Genomic DNA, 21,834 nt, shown 5'->3' with positions numbered 1-21,834 from the left:
CTTTTAGGGCCCGCAATTTGATTTTCCTCATATTCATTAACAGGTGTTACATCAAGCTCTTGTTTAAAAAAAACCTCACAGGTCTTTAAAACCAGGCTGGCCACTAATAGGGAACAAAAAGTAACCCTAGAGTATGTAACAGTGTCATGTACATGAATCATCACATTTAAGATATCCTTGCTAGCTATCAGCTTTAGTGACTCTAGTTCCGAAAATAAGTTAAGAATGAAACCTCTATTTACTGGGGTGGATTCAATATCAAATAGCCAGATGAAATCCACAGTGGGAGATAAACCGGGCTGTGCCCCACTAATATTCTTTGGGGTGTCTCTCCATCCCTATCCGTAAAGCTGGCAACTTGCGTCCCACCATGATGTTGGATATTCGAGTATGAGACCGTATTGGGAGTTGGGACCACTGTATTTCCATCAGACGGAAATGAGGTCCCTATGAGGGTTCTATTCAGCCCAACCTGCGATGTAAATGGGGCTTGGGGCCCTCCCTCTTGGGTACAGTCCCCCCTGGAATCAATAGAGTCAATGGCCCCAGTCCCTGTATGCAGCGAGGGGACCCCGTAACCCATGTGCATTTCCCCACCCAATGGATCTATTAACTCCTTAGAGGAGGGCAGGATTCCTTGGAGGGACTGCAAAGACCGGATTAAAGGAGGTACTTCCGGTCCAGAGTCCCCCAAACTCCCAGTCAATGCTGTGGGCGCTATAATAGATTCCCTTGGGTTGCCAACTGCTAGTGGAGTTTTAGGGCCTTCCTTCTCCGTTATTAAATGGGCATCGCTCTGGCTTTCCAAAATCCGGGAAAAGTGCAGTTTTCACACCTTCCGTTTGGAAAATCGTCTCATTTCTTTGTGGTTCTTTTTCATGTTTTCCCCCTTATGTTTTGATACTAGGCTATCCCTCTTGCCTACTTTCTGTCCTCCCTTCCCTGACAATGTGGGAGAGTACACCTGAGTGGTAGTTGGAGGGGTTAGCGCCTCCTCCTCACCCCCTGCCCTCCCCACCTGCTTAGATTGCTTAGCATGGGCCCTAATTTTCTCATTTTCTCCGATACCCCCCAATCTAAACTTTTTAAACAGGGGGAAGATTTTCAAGATGGATTTCTCCAACGGGGTACTCAGTTCGACCTCCTCAAATAATGTACTTAAGCATAATTCTTCCTTTTCAAGATTACATGCAGGAGCCATGTGGGGCACCAGGAAGAGAGGAGTTCCTGCCTGTATGGAGACGTCTCTCGACTCTTCAGAGGGAAGGTATGGTACCGGCCTATCCCTTGGCCGTTCATCCGTGTGGGGGAGAATCGTGGGGATAGATTTAGGAGTAACAGACTTATTTCCCTTTCGCATTTCAAATAGCATTACAGAAATCATTTCCAGTAAGTGGTCAGAACTCAATAAAGATTTCTAGAATAAGGACAGTATGGAGTTAAAACATTTTTCAATACACACAAGATATTCTGAGGGCACCCCCTCTCTCTCATTTCCCCATTTTGGTTGAGAAACAGGCAAGAATATATCGTGGCCAGACTCCATAGATGTACCAATCAAATGACTTGTACTACTGTATAAGAGAGGCATGGAGAGGCGCCTTGGAGAGGAGCTTACAATTGGAGTATTAACATATCTATGACCACTCATTAACTGGTTGTCTTTATGCCTACAACCGAAACAGTCTCCCAAGACCCTTTTTTCAGCTTCTGTCAATGTCCGGGAGTGTAAAGTCTTCCCCTAGCGATGGCTCTTCGCATAGTATTGCCTTCTCCACTGAGGGAACACCAAGGTGATCCTCCAGGTTGCTGTCCCCGCCTGATCCCTTTTGGAAGCCCATCCGCGATGATGAAACAACCGGTAGAATCTCCATCATACTGTCATTCGTTAACTGCTTTGACAGCTTTGGCCTATTTATTAAAATAATTGAATGACTCTGCTGGCTGGCAAGAAGATCCGAGTCAAAAGGGGCACTGGTAGGTGCATCAAGCAATTGCTCACTGGATCCAACCTCCACTCTCTCAGTAATCTGATCCAAGGACCGAGACCCTCCGCTCGACTGCACCTGGGCCCCAGCAAGGCTGCCTTGGAGCTCCAGTGAATCTGTGGGGGGCAATAAGGAAGAGATTAAAGGTATTACGGAATGGAAGTTAAAGATCTGGCCTTCTTGGACCACAGCTGCCACCTCAGGATCCATCCGAGGCTTTTTACGAAAGAAACCAGTAATAACAGGGTGGGATTTATAGCAGAGATGTTGTAATTGTCTGGTGCCGCTAAATGATCCTCTCAGTTTATGGCTGGGTGAGGAGGAGAGCACTCGCCCTGAGCTCAATTTTCTGGAAGTCATCTCGCTCTAGATATGGGGCTGAGTTTTGGACTTGCCTGTTGATTCCTGCCACCAAACGATTGAACACTTAGTCAGAGAAAAAAGACAAAATTTCCGGCAATAGCGTGCCCTTCACTCTCCACTCTCCTCCAGACTCCACTCTCTACTTATAGATCCTTATAAATCCTTAATCTTCCGCCAGTTTTCTACGCCGCCAAGAAAGGGCTTACTGCTGGAGTTAATTGGCAGTTTGTTTTTGCAGTTGTTTTGCGGCTTTTGTGCTAGGCTGCGACTCCCACCGTGAGGAAATTACTCTCCTCCTCCAAAAATGCTGCCAGATGAAAGCAAAGACCCCCACGGTTCCGGCAAAACTCGCGACTCTCACTGCGGTTGCCTCCGCAAGTGGCTCTCGCAGACAGGGCAGGTGTCCAGATAAAGGCTCCCGCCGAGAAGGAAAGGCTCCTGCTGTGAAGGAAAAGGAGCTAGCATTCCTGGCGTTTGCGTGGGCACTGATGTGGCTCCCGCCGCTTGTGGAGAGACTCTCGCGGCTTCTGCGGCTCCTGCCGCTTCGGGGGCACTAACGCGGCTCGTGCCGCTGCGGGGGGCACTGGCACGGCTCCCATGGCTTCTGCCTGCTTTTAAGGTTACCTTTGCGCCCCCACTGCAGAGAGGCCCTCCAACCACAGCGAGTCCGCACAACCTCTGACGGCCCCATTCCCACTTCCACACAGCAGCAAAGAACTGAGAGCTGTAAGCCGACAGAAGGGAGCAGGGAAACCGCGCCGGCAGCCTCTAGCTTCACACCGCAAACACCGCGATCCAGACTGCAGTTCGTGGCCCCTCCACCGACAGCTAATGAAAGCGCTGGCCAAGACTGAAGCGGGCTGAGGCAGAAACGATCACAACGCTGCTAGCGGGGGCCAGGGACCAGGGGCCGGGAGCGGTGTGCTGGAGCCATCTTCCGCGTCTTCCTAGTCTTGCAGCAGCTCCTACCGGTCACTGCAAAAACACGAACTGGAGATTGTGACAGTGAAAAGCACTTAATGGACGCGGTACAGGTGTTGGTAGTGAATCAAAGACATGTAAAAACGCATAGGTGTTGCAATTTGATGACGCACTCACAATCATTGGTTATGTCTGAGAGACAAAGTTCCTGAGAATATCAGCAAACCTTGTTACAACAAAGACCTAATGCTGCAAATCGCAGGCATATTATGCGGTGCTATTTTGGATATTTTCGTACATCATTTTCGTCTGGCTTTGTTGAGTACATGTAAATAAAGTTTACATTTGTCAATGGAACACATTGTTCACCTGATTATAACAACCTATATAATGCTTCAGATTAACTAAACTGTTGTTGCATCCGCAAGTTTTTATTGTGCACCATTCTGAAACTATTAGTCCTAAGTAAAGGTCAAAATGAAACCACCTCCTCTGAGGCCCACCGTGTTCCCTATTGTAAATCAGCCTCCATCTCTGCACTTTATCTACCTGCTCTTTTGCTGAACACTTTAAAATGCAGTCTAGCCCGCATCAAAACAATTTTGAACAGCCTTTAGGCACATGCAATGATTTAAGAATTCAGTCTTCAGTCGCTATTTTCAGTCTTAAAAGTTATGAATGCTTTATTCCAATTAACCTCATTCCAATTAACCATCACGTTTCCTCACAATCCAATTCATCAGGGCTCTCTATCTATGCAGATTGTATAGTGCAAATGTTCTTGCAAATACGATCCTTCCCTCATAATCCAATTCAATCTCTAAGTATTCATGTAAATACAAGGCAATACGCCAAAAGGGTTCTTTTCCCAGCAGACAATATGATCTATTCACACACTGTCCTTCGTACGGTAGGTCATCGAAGTCAACGTCCTGGATACGGGTCAGTGTTGGCACCCAAATAAAATGACAGCCTCCCTTAGTGAGTAAGCGACAGTTCACAGCGTTAAAACAAGACGGAAGGCCTTGTGGGTTAGCTTTGCTTGTTACAGCAGTGCTGGCATCCATCATACGTGCTCAGCCAGTAACATCTCTGACCAGGAGAACACGTTCCTATGACTGCTCGAGGAATTGAATAGCCATGTATTGTGGGCTGAGCACAATCTAAGCTTCTGATATCCTCATCAAAGACTCCAATCACTTGTGTAATAGGACTACATTTCTGGACAATATGCCACTCCCAACTTTGTCTATTATGCCACAAGTCTGAACAAGTTTAGTCTGCAATTAAAGCACCATTTTGGAAAGCTGTCCTCATAACCTTGGCCCCGCCATGACCCCCGTATGGAGCACATCCCAGTCGTCCTCACATTTATGATGAGACCACCTTTACAACTGAGCCATCCCCAGGTTCGTTACACTCCTAATGAGACCCTAGTAGCTTGGAAAAGGTCAAAACGCCGTCAACAAACAAAAAGACAGACATGACCCATTTGTAAATGACATTGAGAATTCACTCTGTGTTTTTCATTGTATGAAATATAACTGCCTGTCTTTCTAATATAATAACCAATATACCGTATATGCTTACAGGATTGGTCACCTTCTTCTTTATTTTTGCTTTTGGTTTCTCTCACTTGGGGTTCTTTTTCACCTTTTTTCAAACATCCTTCATTACTCAAGTGTTACAACAGACCCAGTCATCTCCTCAGAGGGCTCCAGAACGACTGATGTTGAAGCGACCCTCAGACAGGCGTAGCCCCGAGTGGAACCTATTGCCGCAAGGTGCGTTCAAAGTGTCTATGATCAATGTGTCCTGTAATTCACGCTAATTCTTGCAGCTAGCTTCTTTCTTTGATACACAAGCCAAGTGATCCACTACCAGGCGAGGCTGGAGGAAGGCAGCACTAACTGTCTGCTGCTAGCGCAGCAAGAAGGTACTGTGCACCACCAGGCTTCCTCTCTGAGAGTCAGCATTGACACATCCAAAAATGTCAAGGCGCTCTGCCTGAAAGACTCACCTGGTAGCCACTGTTGGGGTGTAAACATAGAAGCTCAAGCAGGTTTGGCTAGACCCCCTCCCCCTCGAAGTAACAGCTGCACACAACCATTTTGGTTCACACCCTGGCATCTTCGAGCATCACAGCATCCCTGCTTAGAGGGCCCCGGGGTTCACTCATGACCCCATCTCCATTCCAGTCTAGGCTGCTAAGAAAGGGCCACTGCTCGGTCAATCAAAGACCAGATGGACCATGCCCAGATACACGAGTGTCAATGCGGTAGGGTATCTCTCTTTGGTTCAGCCCTGGAAGGTTTTTAGGATGGCCCATGCCAAGAGGCAAACAGTATTCCCAGGAATAAAGTAGCCATAGAACAGAGTAGCCATGCACATTGAAAGAGTGCTTAGGAAGCTGTTCCTAAAGCCACTCATGGGCTTGCCAAAGGTCCAATAATGATCAGATCAGCGTACGGTGCTTGTTAGACTGTCACCCGAGTAGGTCACCCTGCACAGGGATGTCAGCTTTGCATCTCTGCGCGTATCAAGAGGGAGAGAGAGGACTAGGTAGCTAGTCGTGTCCCCGGGGTTATATGTAATAATCAAAGAAGACTAGCTTAAAATGACCATTAATTAAAGGACTCTTGCTTATTATGTAACGGGCACCTTGTAGGTGTGATCAAGAAGCCCTCACCCACCAACCTAGTTGGTGGCATGCTTCATCATCGGGCCCACCCAGTGACACCTAGTATGTCCCGGGTGTGCTACGACGCCTGATTACAGCGGAGCTGGTATGTTACTGAGAATGCAGTGTGGGGTGATTGGTGAAGTGTCGGTTAAAACGGCTTGGCGAGGGTCCCAGTACCCGAGGGTAAATTAGACTTTAATGACTGGGCCGCCGTCAGCGGTTAAAATTAAGGCTACAGGACGTTATAGGGTGGCGAGTTACTACCACCTACATCCTTCAGTTGGTCGACATGTTTCAGCCAGTGCCTTTAATTATTCTGGCTTTCCTCAGGACCTTAAAAAAGTGGTGGTGAATAAAATAAAATAAAGTGGGGGGTGTAATGCAGACTGTAATGCAGACTATGTGTTACACTCCCTAAGGTGTTTATCTATGTGTGGAAGGGACATTCCCTTCTCATGCATACGCTTTGGTTTAGCAGCTGGTGCTTCCTGGAGAGAAGCGGTAAGGGGATGACCAGCCTTTCTAGTCAGAGCCTGCCTGGTACCTGTTACTCCGCCGTCGTTCTCCGGTAGGAGCTTTGCATCTCTGCCTGCTCTCCAGGAAAGCAGGCTTAAAGGAAAGGCCCACCGGACAGGGTCGGAAAGCAGATACAAACCCAGGCCCCTGAGGCTAAGCAACATGGCAGGCCAGAGATTGGAACCCAAGACAGGCACATCTACCAGGCCAGTCAGAGCTGTGATATGGCGTCTAGTCAAAAGTTCTAAACCTGGCCAAGCAGGGGAGATCTTCTGGGCCTGCGGACCCAATCCCAGTCACTTCGAGTCACAGCGGACTGGAGAATGGAGCCCAGGGCCAGTGGCTTCCACCCCCAGGCAAACGGGAGCTCTGACCCTTCTCAACCTGACCATGCAGGCGAGGACATCCGAGGGCCTAAGGGACAACCTCCTGGTTTCTTAGTGACTTGGTGTGCCAGAGAATAGAACCAAGGGGAGGAAGGAAGCTTCCATACGGGTCAGCTGGAGCTCTGGTCTGATGCGCGGTCAGTGCTTCTTAACATATCCAAGCAGGCGAGCCTCCTAGTGCCTGTGGGACTAAGTCATGTGAACTTTGAACCACAACATGCCAGAGAGTGGAGTCCAGGGCAAGGGGGATCACTAGCCTGGCCCAGCCAGCATTAGGCTTGGTCAGAGCTTCCTATCCTGGTAAAGCAGGGGAGCCCTCACAGGGCCTGCGTGATCCCATTCTGGGCACTTTGTGACACGGCGTGCCAGAGAACGAAGCCCAGGGCATAAGCTTGCACCCCAGGCCAGCCGGAGCCCTGACTAAGCTGACCAAGCAAGGGAGCCCCTCCCCGAGCCTTCAGGACCGTGCCATGGGCATGTTGTGGCACAATGGGATGGATAATGGAGCTCAGGGTTAGGGGCTTACATTCCTGGGCCATCCAGAGATATGATCTGGGGTTCGGTCAGAGCTTCTTAACCAGTTTGAAAAAGGGTGCTCTCCCCAGGTCTGCTTGACTCCGCGTCAGGCACTTGGAGACATGGTACACCGGTGCATAGATCTCCATGTCCTGGGGGCCCTCACCTGGGGCCTGATAGAGCTCTGACTCAAGGTCCAGTCAGGTTTTTTCAGCCCCGAGAATCACAAAAGCCCTCCTTGAGCACTTTGTGAAGCGACGGTCCAGCACATGGACACAGCCTCACCAGAGCTCTGTCCTGGTATAGATTTTCACCTCAAAGAATGCAGAGACTGGCCTCCTGGTTACTTGTAAGGGGATTCCAGGACCCTAGCTGCATCCACAGAGAACAACCATAGGGAAATCAGATAGCCCGTACCACTGCCCTATTAATATGGGGGGTCTACTAGAATGTATACGACCTCCTGGAGCCCTGGCAGGGCTTGAAACTTCAAAGTAATCTTCATTGGGAATGCTAGGACAGCTTGTAATTCTGAGCACTGAGTCACGCCTGGAAGAGGCATGTTTTGTTTATTTATTTTAAGTACAAAACGTCACCAGTGACATTAGCATGATACAATTTGCACCACCCATGTGACCGTGGTAATTTCTCACAGGCGTAATTTTGTACACTCAATTATAATTTTTGCACACCCTTAAAAAAATATGTGGCGTTTATCGCATGACATGCGGCACAGAACTACACATTCTGCACAGAGCTGACATCTTTTGTCTTAGGCTGCACCAGCGTTTGTGAGGTAGGTTGTGGTCACCAGAGAGTTGCTCTACGAACAGCAGGCAGAAAGAGCATCAACTGGGATTGCCCAGCTTGGCATTGTACAACAGATGTCCAACTTGGACTTGTGCTCCATGTTCCTTGTCGATGCCTTGCGTGGAAGAAAGGGGTGTGGTAAAGTCGAATTAAATGCTATTGATCTATCCAGGGTTACCGTGTGAGATTCCCATTTCAAGATGAAATTATATCTTTTCCTGTGAAGTCAGTTCCTTTTTCAACCATTTAAAGGAGGCATTAATGGGTGATGGATATGTTGCAATGCATTTTCTCTCTTATTTTACCCTGTGTTCATTGCCCACTGGTTATACATTTTGTCCCTGATCTTTTTTCCTGGGCAGTTCGGGCTGGCCTGTTCCCATGAGGCACAGGGTCAAGATTGATTTGCATATTGCTGGGTCTGAACTGAGGTGGCGAAGTGAGCTAAAGAATGATGATGGATTCAACCCAGATCTGTGAATGGGGGTGAGTGTCTGAAAATGTCAGCGCTCCGTCCATCATCTCCTTGTGTTTGCTTTTTTTTTCTTGTACCTTGCATTCCCTTTTGCTCTTCTACTGGATGTCCTGGTTTGGTGCTTTTTGTGTTCTGATGTCAGGGAGATTTAGTGCCTTGCCCATCTACTTTTGCAACAGCCAGAGGTATGAGATTGCCAAGGAGGTTTTTCGCCCTTGTTAAAAAAAAAAATCTTCTAAGTGGGACTCTCTTAAGGAGACACATGCAACCTCTCACCTTTACCATTAAGTGCAGGGTGGCACTCTGGCTACTAAGAGGAGGCACCCTTTCCTTCGGCAATCAACCTGGAAACTATTTAGACTTTCACAGCGTGTAGTTCTTGACAATCACATAAAGCAGTGGTTCCCAACCTGTGCGCCATGGCTCCCTGGGGAGCTGTCAAACCTAGCCAGGGGAGCCACGCATTTTAATGCATTTATTGTTGATGGGTCTGTTGGCTTCAGTTAAACTTATTAGACTGAAACGCATGATGTCGATGATTTGCAAGTGACATGCCTAAAGCTGTAAACATAGTGCTTAATTGATGGAATGTTGAGGGAGATGACCTCCATATGTCACTGGATCCCATTGTTATAGCACGCCCAAAGTGGAAGATGCCTGATTTATTTTGTTAGACTCATTAATAGTTTCGTTTTTTTCCAAATGCATTTTTACACCAATGCAATTGATCAGGAAAGTACAGTTATCCTGTCTATTAAACACATTAAGTATTATTAAGTATTGACATTTGTACATGAACCATAGGTACTTCCAGTACACATTTCTTTCAGTACACACACATTTCCAGACAGGCCTGCTCTCTCCTTGAGCACAGGGAAGTAAAACACCATATATGGCAAAATGACAACATTTGGAAGCAAGAAAGACGGACGTTTAAAAAAATAAAAATCAGAGGAATTTATTTTAGTTGCATTGATTTGGAGGCAATTTTAGGGAGGAGACAGCAAAAATAAAGCTGCATGTGGTTTAAAAAATCGTGAGTCATCCTGCTAAGACAGGTGTGTTGGCACGTATGACATGGGTAGAAATGGAAGTCCATGCAAATATTCTGCAAGCGCAGAAACACTGGCAATTGAGACTACATGCAGAGGGGTGCTATCTAGCACTGTAAGTGTGATAAAAAAGTTTGAGAGGGTGCTATAAAAAGGCATGTGCAAAGAAGTGTAACTAGGAATATTTTATTACAGGCACCGCCTTAGTAAAATTAAACACGCTGCGTATATGATTATAACTCCTTCATCCCAATTATTTCAAGGGAGATAAATTCTCCCGAGGCCGGGCTTACATCCCCCCCACTCTCCAAAAAAAGTAACAGTGGGGAGCCACGGGCAATTGCCAATGGGTCAAGGGAGCAGCGGGTCTAAAAAGTTTGGGAACCACTGACAAAGACTGAAAGAATGAAAGGTAGAGCTGTGAAAAGAGACAAGTTGTGGCAGAGCTCGGCAGTGGCTATGAAATTAAGTAGAGCATAAAGGAAGAAAAGAGGCAACAAACAGCAACTGTAAATGGTGAATACAAGCTGATTTTTTCCGGATAACAGCATACTTACAAAGAGACAATAATTACAACATATTAACAAGCATTTGCAATGCAATAGGTCTCGCATTTACGGGAGTTTAAGCTATTGGCATTGTAAATGACAATGCCTTTTATTTAGGTTTTAAAAAACAAAACATAAATAAATGGCATTGCCATTTACAATTCCAATAGCTCAAACTTGCGTACATGCGAGACCTATTGCATTGCAAATGTTTTTATTTGGTAGGCATGGGGAGATTAAGAGATTTGCCCGGAATCACAGTATGTTGAGCCGACGTCGAGACTTGAACCTGGTTCTCCAGCTCCTAAGTCGGCAGCTCTGGCCGTTAGGCCACATCCACTCTTCTAATACACTTCCGCCACACTCATGCCTCCTTGCCTTGCACACACAGACATGCATTTTTACTTTAGTACAAACTGCTGTATTCCCAGTAAACACACTTACATATTAGCAGACAAGCCCGAATAACCCCTAACACAGATGTATAAGTACATACCTCTATCAACCAACACACATACATATGTTCTCCAGTCTCCAATACACATATGTGAATTGGAGAGAACATACATGACTTGAAGATCATTTTACTTTTCACAAAAGGATAACAGATTAACCACATTAGCCCGCACATGCACATTAGCATGCACATTCTTGAAAATAAACATGCCTGTAATTCCCCTACGTGCTTGTTCATTTAACCCAATACACGCGTATTAACAGGCGAGAGCGCTAACTAACAACTAACAACCGTCGCCCCCCCTTACACCAGTGTGTCTCTCGGTGGTGGGGGCGGGCCCTGGGGGCACGACCCACCACCGATTGGCCGGCGGCCTCCCTGACCCGGATACAAGGTAGAAGGTCCGGGTCAGGGGGGGCGGGCTACAGGAGGGGCGGGCCGGGGGGGGCGTGCCCCCCCGCCTGGCCCCTCGGGAATAAAGAGGCGGGGAGCGCCCAGGAGACCCCCTTGTCCCTGGACGCTCCTCCGCATTACGGTGTGCCCCGCGCTCGGGGCTTCTTTGTTTTGGTGAACTTTTTTCCTTTCTTTTTCAGGTGGGAAGCGGATCCGGAGATTATCACCAAGGACGCGAGGCGACGCGAGGCGACAGCGTGTTGTTTTTATTTTTTCTTCCAGAAACAAGCGCCAGCCGCGTCGCGTGATCATCGGCCCAGCCGCGTGGAACCAGCCGCCAAGGAGAGCAGCGTGTGAGGGACGCGAGCCGGCAAACAGAGGCGGCGGTAGCAGAGGCGTTTGCGTGAGGACTCCCAGGCCGGATTGTAGTTTTCTAAAGCGGCGCGCACGGTGACCGCATAAGGTATTGTGGCGCAGGGGGCAGGGACAAGCAGCGGGCCGGCTGCAAGAAGTCGAGGGGTTCTCCGTTGCGCGAAAAGAGCGCGAAAAAGTGTTTGGACGAAGGGTGAGGATTAACATAAGCGCGGGACAATAAGGAACTGTTTTTATCGTCCGCATCTACTACAAACGGCAATATACGCGTGTGATAGAAGCCCAGCGAGAGCGGGCGGTAATTTAGCAAGGTTTTACTCGCGTATGGCCACAGGGCACGTTAACACGTGCAACTGAGAAGGGAAGAGAAGCAGGGTCGACCAGGGCAGCACCTGGATGGGAGACCCTTCGTGTAAAGTATACACAGTCTAGTAATAACGAGTGGGTTATTTCTTACGTCGTTTTTTGTACTGTTTGTCTGTTCAGCATTATTTTGAGGGATAAAGTGGAGTGCCCTGTGATAGCAATTCTTTAAGGCACTAAGGGGCACCTGTGATTGGTATTGGGAACTGTGATAAGATTGTGTAACTAAAAATAAGGTATTTGATTCTTCATTGCTGTTTTGTTTTAATGAGTGATAGCGAATTGCTGTTTTTATAATTGTTATTAGGACATCCCAAAAGAGGTTGACAAGGGGGGGTTCAGGCCTCCAGTGTATTTGAACTGAGTCATCGTGAAATTTGCCCCTGCTTTGCCACAAGGTGTTAATGCTATTTTCCATTCCAGGCTTTTAGCGACATTATTGGTCCAATCCATCCTTCAGAGAGGACGTAAGGAGTGTAAACGCGCAGCCTGGTTGGGGAACGTGATCACAGACGGTTATCGCCGGCGAGTGCACGGGACTGGTCGGTAAGAGGGGTACGGGGGGCTAGCATTCATTGCTCCAGGTGGCCGCCGGGTGGGTCTACATTAGGTTTACTCACCCCTTACATAAGCGGACAAGCCGCTAGTGTTGCGGTCGCCGTTGCATGGTGCTGAAAGCCCCCTGGTGACCCTCCATCAAAAAGGTACACAAAGTTGGCCTGTTGTGATATTAAGAGAGTAGGCTGCGGTTTTTGTTGGGGGTGGTATCATGCCAGGTCCGCGGGGTGGAAAAAGTGGGTCCAACATGGAGGCTATGATGCGGGCCATGATGCGTGAGATGAGTGTAATTAAGCAGCAGCTAGGGAAAGTAGATGAGCTGGAAGCACGGTTGAATGAGAGGCATGGTGATGCCCCGGGCCCATCGGGTAGGCCTATCCGCCGGAGGGTGGCACCAGTGCCAAGGGGGGAATTTGTTACCCCACCTAGGAAGTCTAAGTCCAAGAGACCCAGGTATGCTGCCCCCACCCCAGGGCCAGTAGAGCCGGTACCTGCTGTGCCGCCGGCGGTCGTCCCACCCCCGCATATACCTATGCCTACACCCCTTGCCCCCGTGGTGCCGGTGCCTGTAGGTCAACCAGTAGACGCTGGGTCTGCTCCCCCACCGGTGCCCACAATCCCGGGTACAGGCTTGCCACACCCGGCACCCGCCCTGCCTGCTGCGCCGGTACCACAGGGCATAACCCCAGTGGTACCTGTTGTCCCGGGGGGGAATTTAGATTCAATGCCCCCTGAATTGTTATCCCAGATAACGGCCTTGATGCCATGGCTCCAAAAAGGGGGAGCTTTCCCGAATTCTGCAGACCATGCAGCAGAGGCGGCGAGGTTTGTAGAAAAAATCAGATCGGCAGCGGTCGCCGACAGTGTTGCATTGCCAATATCTTCTCCCCTTGCAGGTCCAAGTCTTCCTCAACTGGACGGAACTAATGGGCAGCCGCCCCCGGTGCCCGCACTTGGTAAGGAAGTGGCATTGCCGCTCTTGGGGGACGGTGTTCTACCTTCCAGGAGTGAGAATTTGGCTCAGCATGTGTCATTAGCTGTGAAGGAGATGATTTGGGCAGACAAATATGTGTATATTTATTCTTTGTTGTTAGATAATAGGGAAATGGAGCAGGCGAAAACACTGAAAGAGTGGATGCTCCCAAGCGAATGGAGGGTGCAGTGTGCTAGATTTAGGGTTGAGGAAACTCTGAACAACTGGATGAAAGCTTGGGCTGTATTCACTGCTATTAAAGCTGAGCGACCTCCAGATTTACAGGCACCATTGGCATGCTACTCGAGCAGGATTGTGGGGTGGAGTGAACAGTATTCTGGGGAGGCATGGAAAGGGTATGATGTCAATTTCAGGAAGGCATTGGAATTTAATAGAACATTGGCATGGGACACGGTAGACTCCATGTCTTGGCATAAACAGTTCTCGGATACTGCACCCCCCCCTCAGTTCTCCGGTTCAGTCAAGGTGTTCTCTGCTAGACCTCAACAGCCCTTTCGGCCCCCCCAAACGAGTGAGGTGCCTGGGAAGTTTAAGGCCAGTGGGCCAGACAAAAAAGGGGTGTGCTGGGATTTTAATAGGCGCACCTGCACAAGGGCCGCGTGTAAGTTTAGACATGCATGTTCCTCCTGTGGTCACCCCTCTCATCCAGAAACTGCCTGTAGGTCCAAGCAGGGAAACACAGGTCAGAGGGGTAGGGGAAAGCCACTATAAGACAAACAGGTTAGGCCCCCCCACTCCAGTGGATGTGGTGGCAATGATTCCATGGTTGAACAGATACCCGGACCACACATCGGCCACCCTACTCCAAGAAGGTTTTTCTAAAGGCTTTAGGATCCCGGCAGCGGGATACACAGGCAGCGCGCATTGTAGAAACCAATTGTCAGTAAAGCACAATCCGGCTGTGGTGGCCGCCAAAATTGACAAGGAGCTATCTTTAGGCAGGATAGCTGGCCCTTTCACTGAAGCGCCGGTACCTGATTTTGTGTGTTCCCCATTAGGAGTTGTCCCCAAGAAGGAGAAAGGGCAATTCAGGCTGATTCACAACCTGTCAGCACCTAGGGGGGCGTCACTGAATGATGCCATTGACGAGGGTATCTGTAGCGTTAAGTACGCCTCTTTTGATCAGGCAGTTAACTTATTACAGGCCACGGGGCCCGGGGCGCTAATGGCGAAATCAGACATAGAATCAGCCTTTCGCCTCCTCCCGGTACACCCAGCGGATCAACATCTCTTGGGCTTCACCTTTGGGGATATGTTCTATATGGATAAATGCATGCCCATGGGTTGTTCTATATCTTGTGCCTACTTTGAGATGTTCAGCTCTTTTCTTGAATGGGCCATGAGACAGGTGACGGGCCATCAGCAGGTCATGCATTATTTGGATGATTTCCTCTTCCTGGGTACAGCGGGATCTCAGGAGTGTGCACGGGCATTGCAGGAATTTTGCGTGCTCATGCGGGCTTTTGGTGTCCCGCTTGCGCCCGGGAAGACGGTGGGCCCGACTACCTGCTTAGAATTCCTCGGCATTGAGATTGATTCAGTGGAGGGATGTTTTAGATTGCCTAGGGATAAGGTGGACAAATTCAAAACAGCACTACATTTATGTCTACGAAAAGATAAGGTCACCCTGCAGCAATTACAGGAGGTGGTAGGGCAATTGAACTTCGCACTGAGGATCATCCCCATGGCTCGCCCTTTCTCTCGCTCCATTGCTCAGGCAATGAAGGGGCTGAGGGAGAAGCACCACCGCACTCGGCTATCGTCTGAAATTCGCCAGGATATGCTTATATGGATGGCATTCCTGGAGGATTTTAACGGCAGGGTGGTCTGGCCCGGCCCGCTGACAACGTCAGCAGAGTTGGGCCTGTGGACGGATGCTGCCGGGAGTGTAGGCTTTGGCGCCATCCTAGGGAACAGGTGGGTCGCTCAACAGTGGCCAGAGGTATGGCGAACATGGGGTCTGACCACCAACATTGGCTTCCTGGAACTCTTCCCAATATGGGTGGCATTGATGGTCTGGCCCGAACACCTATGTAATCAATCAGTGGTGTTTTGGTCAGACAACATGACGGTTGTGGAATGTATCAACCAGCAGGATGCACGGTGTCCTTTCATACTTCGTCTGATCAAAGAAATTGTCTTGCAGTGCCTTAAATTGAATGTCATTTTTAAGGCCAAACATGTCCCTGGTGTTCTGAACAATGCAGCTGACTCCCTCTCTCGCTTCAAAATGCAGGTTTTCAGGGAGCATCTTCCTACAGCAGACCCCTCGCCAGCGTACTTCCCAGCAGTACTTTGGCAGATTGGTGCCCCAGATTACAGGACCTCGTGGTCGCTAGCCTAGCCCCCAGGACCAAGACGGCTTACGAAGGGGCGTTTTTGTCTTATTGTTCTTTTTTGGGGCAACAATGGGAAGTGCTTTGGGCGCAGGAGGATGCCTTTGCGGCCTATTTAGAATGGATGCATGAGGAGGGGCGCTCGGTGGCAGCGGCAAACAGACATAGGGCAGCGGTGTCATTCTATGCTCAAGCTAGGGGCTTGCGTGACCCCACTAATACCTTTATGGTGCGTAAGGCTTTGAGGGGATGGCGCCGTATTCAGGGCCATCATAAAGATAAGAGGAAGCCCATAGGATTAGCCCGGCTGACAGCTTTATTGGGCGCGCTGGACACTGTTTGTAGCTCGGAGTGGGAGGTGCTTCTTTTTAAGGCAGCATTCTCCTTGGCATTCTATGGGGCGCTGAGAATTAGCGAACTTGTGACAGGTTCCAAGTCAGACCTACTGGGCGGCTTGCAAAGGGCTAGTGTGACGATAAGGGAGGACACCATGTGGGTGACTATTCTGAAGTCAAAGACCGACCAGGAGTCTAGGGGCCACACCATAGTCCTCCAACGGGCCCCCGCCAACCCTTGCTGCCCAGTGAGGCACGTGGAATTATTGCACGGGCTACTGGTGGGCACAGCGGGCAGGGCATTGCTCTGTCATGCCGACGGGAACCCCTTGACCAGGTATCAATTCAGGAGGGTATTGGAGATGGTGGTCAGGAAAGCAGGTCTTGACCCGAAAGAGTTTGGCTCTCATTCCTTTAGGATTGGGGCAGCGACTGAGGCGGTGGCGGGGGGCCTCCCAGTGGAGAGAGTGAAGACAATTGGGAGATGGTCCTCAGAATGCTACAAACGTTATGTACGAATTGACATGCTGTGATTACATGGCGCTCACGCTTGATTTGTTTCCGCTCTCTTACAGTTTCTCAGACCTGTTACGCAGGGGAGGAATTTGTCGTCGGGCACCAGCAACATACATCAGCACGGAGCGGCAGCCAGGAAACAATGAAGGAAAGTGTTTGGATTGTGGGTCACTCCTACGTAAGAAGAGCAGAATGTGTCTTTATGTCAGGTGACAGGGGGAAAAGGGCGGCACAACTGGGGTTGGACATCACGTTCTTCGGGAGAGGGGGGTTGTGTCTGAACGAGTTTAGGGGATTCTTCCAGGGGCTTTTAGCGCACCGGCAATCTCCACCGTCAGTGGTGATACTTCACCTTGGGGAGAATGATTTGGCAACTCTGGGAAGACGCATTCTGATCGAGGAGATTATCTCTACGGCGGGTTGGATGGCCAGGACCTGCCCGGGTTGCACACTAGTATGGTCACAACTCATACCCCGATTACAGTGGCGGGGGGGACATTCGGTCAGGGCGTTGAATCACTCGGTAAAGAGGATCAACACACGGTTGGATAGGTTGTTTCGAACCCCCTTGTTACAGTCAATACCTCATGGGTGTATTTGGGGCGACAAGTATTACTTGAGGGACGGAGTTCATTTAACTCAGGAGGGGAATGTCTTGTGGTCTGACAATATCTGGGCCTGGCTAGAGGGATTTGCAAGTAGGAGGGTTCCTTAAGCAGGGACTAGAGGGGGGAGGCCAGATCGTCGGGTAACAATGCTGGCCTGTGGCGGTAAGGTCATTATCGGTGAGCACATATTTGAGGTCTGAGGGGGCGGGCATCATCCTATGGAGGTTCCCGCCCAGGGGGAGGAGCCTGCGGGCCACTCCTAGAACTCCAGGGGCAAGGTAATTCATGCTGCAAAGGAGCGCGGGTAGGAGTAGTTCACGCTTTCCTTAGGCTGGTAGCCACCCCGCGCGCGTATACTCATGACGTCACCGGCTGGCGCAGAGTAAGGGCCCTCCTTCAGTGGGTAAATGGAGTTCAGGGCGTAGACCGGGCAATTCCCGGGGTAACACTGCGCATGCGCACGTCTCATGGGGAGGCGCAGCTTGTAGGACCTGACACCAGTAGTGACCTAGCCATATGGCCAGAAATGTACAAAAATCAAGATGAGGATGTTTAGACTCGGTTAGGAAACAACATGTATTAGAGTTTTGTTAAGGTCAGGCTCTCAAACTTGTTGACAATAATTATGTATATAACGTCCTGCTGATTTTTGTATAAATTGTTGATCATGCAATTAAAAACCTTTTTAATTTCATACTTTAATAAATACGGCCGGGCGACTAGCGCCCGCCTTCCAAAAAGTAAAAACGTCTCGTGTCCCCGTTTCTGGGTGTTGGGTGCCAGTCTGGGGGGGAGGCGGCAGCTAGTCGCTGACCATGTGAAAAGGGGGGGCCCTCGGCCCCCCCGCACGCATGGCAGCGCGGCGACCGTCGCCCCCCCTTACACCAGTGTGTCTCTCGGTGGTGGGGGCGGGCCCTGGGGGCGCGACCCACCACCGATTGGCCGGCGGCCTCCCTGACCCGGATACAAGGTAGAAGGTCCGGGTCAGGGGGGGGCGGGCTACAGGAGGGGCGGGCCGGGGGGGGCGTGCCCCCCCGCCTGGCCCCTCGGGAATAAAGAGGCGGGGAGCGCCCAGGAGACCCCCTTGTCCCTGGACGCTCCTCCGCATTACGGTGTGCCCCGCGCTCGGGGCTTCTTTGTTTTCCCACGCACCATCCCTTGGAACAAAAGTCTTGTGGCATGCATTATGCCTGGTATAATGGTAAGTTTGAAGGTACTGTTCACATGTCTTACATGGTAGTAGAAATGGTTCTGTCTTATACTGTGATGATGCTTTTGTTTAGGAATTTTTTCCCTTTTAGCAAACTGTGTGTGAAGTAATTTTCTGTGATGCTAAGTGTCTTTAGGCCTTTTTTTCCCTTTGTAGCTGTACTGTAATACTATTATTTATTAGCCAGTGTAGCTGTCCTTTAGAATTTTTTCCCCATAGGTCGTCGTATTTATTAGGTATGGGGCATGCGGTAAGGTCATTATCGGTGAGCACATATTTGAGGTCTGAGGGGGCGGGCATCATCCTATGGAGGTTCCCGCCCAGGGGGAGGAGCCTGCGGGCCACTCCTAGAACTCCAGGGGCAAGGTAATTCATGCTGCAAAGGAGCGCGGGTAGGAGTAGTTCACGCTTTCCTTAGGCTGGTAGCCACCCCGCGCGCGTATACTCATGACGTCACCGGCTGGCGCAGAGTAAGGGCCCTCCTTCAGTGGGTAAATGGAGTTCAGGGCGTAGACCGGGCAATTCCCGGGGTAACACTGCGCATGCGCACGTCTCATGGGGAGGCGCAGCTTGTAGGACCTGACACCGGTAGTGACCTAGCCATATGGCCAGAAATGTACAAAAATCAAGATGAGGATGTTTAGACTCGGTTAGGAAACAACATGTATTAGAGTTTTGTTAAGGTCAGGCTCTCAAACTTGTTGACAATAATTATGTATATAACGTCCTGCTGATTTTTGTATAAATTGTTGATCATGCAATTAAAAACCTTTTTAATTTCATACTTTAATAAATACGGCCGGGCGACTAGCGCCCGCCTTCCAAAAAGTAAAAACGTCTTGTGTCCCCGTTTCTGGGTGTTGGGTGCCAGTCTGGGGGGGAGGCGGCAGCTAGTCGCTGACCATGCACACTTGCACGTTCTCTACAATTACATGTTGGCCATTAACCCGTCCGTGCAACTCATTTTACAGCTGCATGTTTTGTTCAAGAATACACTCCTATATTACCCTCTACACGCGTGTGTATTATCGCAACATGCGTGGCACGAGGATGTATAAACATTGCTTCCGGTAGGAGCCATGATTCGTGAAACGTGCAAGAGCACCGGGAGAGTGGTGTGTGCCCCGTGACTGCCTCCGGCACTTCGCTAAGGCAAAAGCCAGGGTTTCATGCACGATCGTGCAGAATGCAATCCAGCCACATTCAGCAAACATCAGCGTGAAGAGAAAAGGTTCAAGGGTTAGCTATCAGTACTCCAGCAGTTGCAACAGGGGGCAGGGTGGTGATGGGGCCATCGTACCCTAACAAGAGCTGCATGGAAAGGGCCCGTTTTCCGATCTTGTGTTTTGGTCATGGCACCCTGGCCACGACTCTGTGGATGAAAACTACTGATCATGCAAAGTAGCTTGAACAACAAGAACGGGGCTGCTCTGCTACTTGAGGCATGCGCCTACAAGTATTGCAGTGTTCTCTGGAGGGTAGCTCTGCTGTCTGAGGGGGCCTGAACATTTAAAATGAGTGAAGTGGGGATAGTCTGCTGCGTGACCCGATCAGCTCGCGGGATAGCTCTGTGGTCTGACGCCGGAGCCGATAGGACTGAGTGCAGTGATGACAGGTGGAAATAGCGTCTTCAGTTGTGCTCCAAAAACTGGGCACACATTTCACCCACACGTGCAGAAGGATAGCTTTAGCTACAGGTTGATTGTGCTAATAAACAGCCAGCACTGTGTTAGCTTATTCTAAACAGGGGTTGAAGCCTTTATGAGATTAACTGGAAATGAAAAGCAAAACATTACAATGCATGCCATTTTTAAACTGCCACTCGCGCCCCTTCAGCTAGTAGCTGTACTGTCAACGATGCATGCTTGGTTTCATTGCCATGTGGGGAATGGGGCTGCTAGAGTTCGGTGGAAGATGCCCTGCGCCAATCTTTCCATTTTTCCATTTTGTTTCAATTACTCCAGAGTCCAGACCATCGCGCGCTGGTGTAACCTGCAGGGTCTGAGTGACTCGGCATGAGCTGCAGTGGGTGAAAGGCCTATCTCTCTGGGCGGTGCTGGGTGAAAGGTTGCGCTGTCTGCATGCCCTGGAGTCAGAGCTGAGAGGAGTCCCTGTGGATGATAGAGCCCTTGGGGCCTGCGAGTGAAACACTAATCAATATATTAAAAAAAACTTTCTCATAAACGGTGATACATGTATGATTATTTAATGACATTAAAGAATTGTTCCTAAAAGAATACACTCGTGCATCGGGTAGACGTCTTGGCTCATTATGCGTGATATATAAAATAGTAATTGTCTTTAAGGTGACATGAAAAAACAACAAGGCGGCAGAGTGGACGTTAAGTCGCAGATTTGAACCGTTCATTTGAGCTAAAAGGGGTGTTGGCGGCCGCCTTTAAAAATTAAAGCACGCATGGTGCGCTGCACATCCTGTCTGCAGGACCAGAAATTCTTTTAAGAAAATAGTGGTTACAGACAGAAATAAACGTGCAGAGTCGTAACCAAAGTAAAACCCCCTCAGGGACGAGTCCATCCTCTCGCCCAGCTCACATAACTGCGTCCCTTTCACCTTTTATTCATTCTACTGACAATGTGATTTGGTGCCTTGAAAGGTCGCAGTTTATTCAACTTAACATGGCTGTACAATTTCGTAATTTTACTTAGTCATTCATAAACTTCCATGTTATTGTATATCTTCATTGTCCTTGGCCAGTACTTCTCATTGCTTGTTCCCAGACAGCCAATTTTGCGAGGTGCCCCTTTTGCCTGACCTTTGTGTCTGCGGTTCCAGGCTTCACCTTGCTACCGAATTTTGTGGGCACACGTCAGGACTTGCCAAGGCTGCAAGTGCCATTCCGCTTGCCCTTGACCCTTTGATTGCCACTCGCCTGCTCCCCAAGGGCCCCTGCCGTGTGGCATCCCAAGGACCCTGTGGGAGCCTTTCATCTACTCTGCCTGTGGCTGTGTGCTGTCATTTAGCTCCCTCAGTGCCCCTGCCATGAGGCATCCCAAGGACCCTGTGGGAGCCTTTCATCTACTCTGCCTGTGGCTGTGTGCTGTCATTTAGCTCCCTCAGTGCCCCTGCCATGAGGCATCCCAAGGGCCCTGTGGGAGCATCACATCAACTCTGCATGTGGTTGTGTTCCATCATTAGCTCCCTCAGTGCCCCTGTTGTGAGGCATCCCAAGGACACTCTGTGAGCCTTCCATTTACCTCTAGTAATGTTTCTCTCTTTTGTGTATCTTTCCTTGGTTTCTTACACCTCACCTCTACTTGCGGCTGCGAAGCCCGCTTCCTTTGGTGTGGGTGGGTGGGATTCCGTTTTCCTCCTGCAGTGGGGGGAGGGATGCTGACTCCGGGACTTGCACCCCTTCTTAACCCCCTCCCCCAGCTGCTTGTCACCTAGACCCCTGATTGGGGGAGGGGAGGGC

General features: G+C 49.7%; 1 protein-coding gene and 1 pseudogene across 2 annotated transcripts in view; both read right to left on the bottom strand.

The window, feature by feature from the left end:
• COMMD10 (COMM domain containing 10) overlaps window positions 1-21,834 on the bottom strand; it is a 1,018,276-nt gene that overhangs the window by 829,707 nt on the left and 166,735 nt on the right. The window lies entirely within an intron of this gene.
• LOC144820924 (5.8S ribosomal RNA) lies at window positions 5,011-5,161 on the bottom strand (annotated as a pseudogene).

This window comes from Lissotriton helveticus, chromosome 2_1, assembly GCF_964261635.1.
Source record: "Lissotriton helveticus chromosome 2_1, aLisHel1.1, whole genome shotgun sequence".
Classification (NCBI taxonomy): domain Eukaryota; kingdom Metazoa; phylum Chordata; class Amphibia; order Caudata; family Salamandridae; genus Lissotriton; species Lissotriton helveticus.
This window is presented reverse-complemented; position numbering and strand designations above follow the sequence as displayed.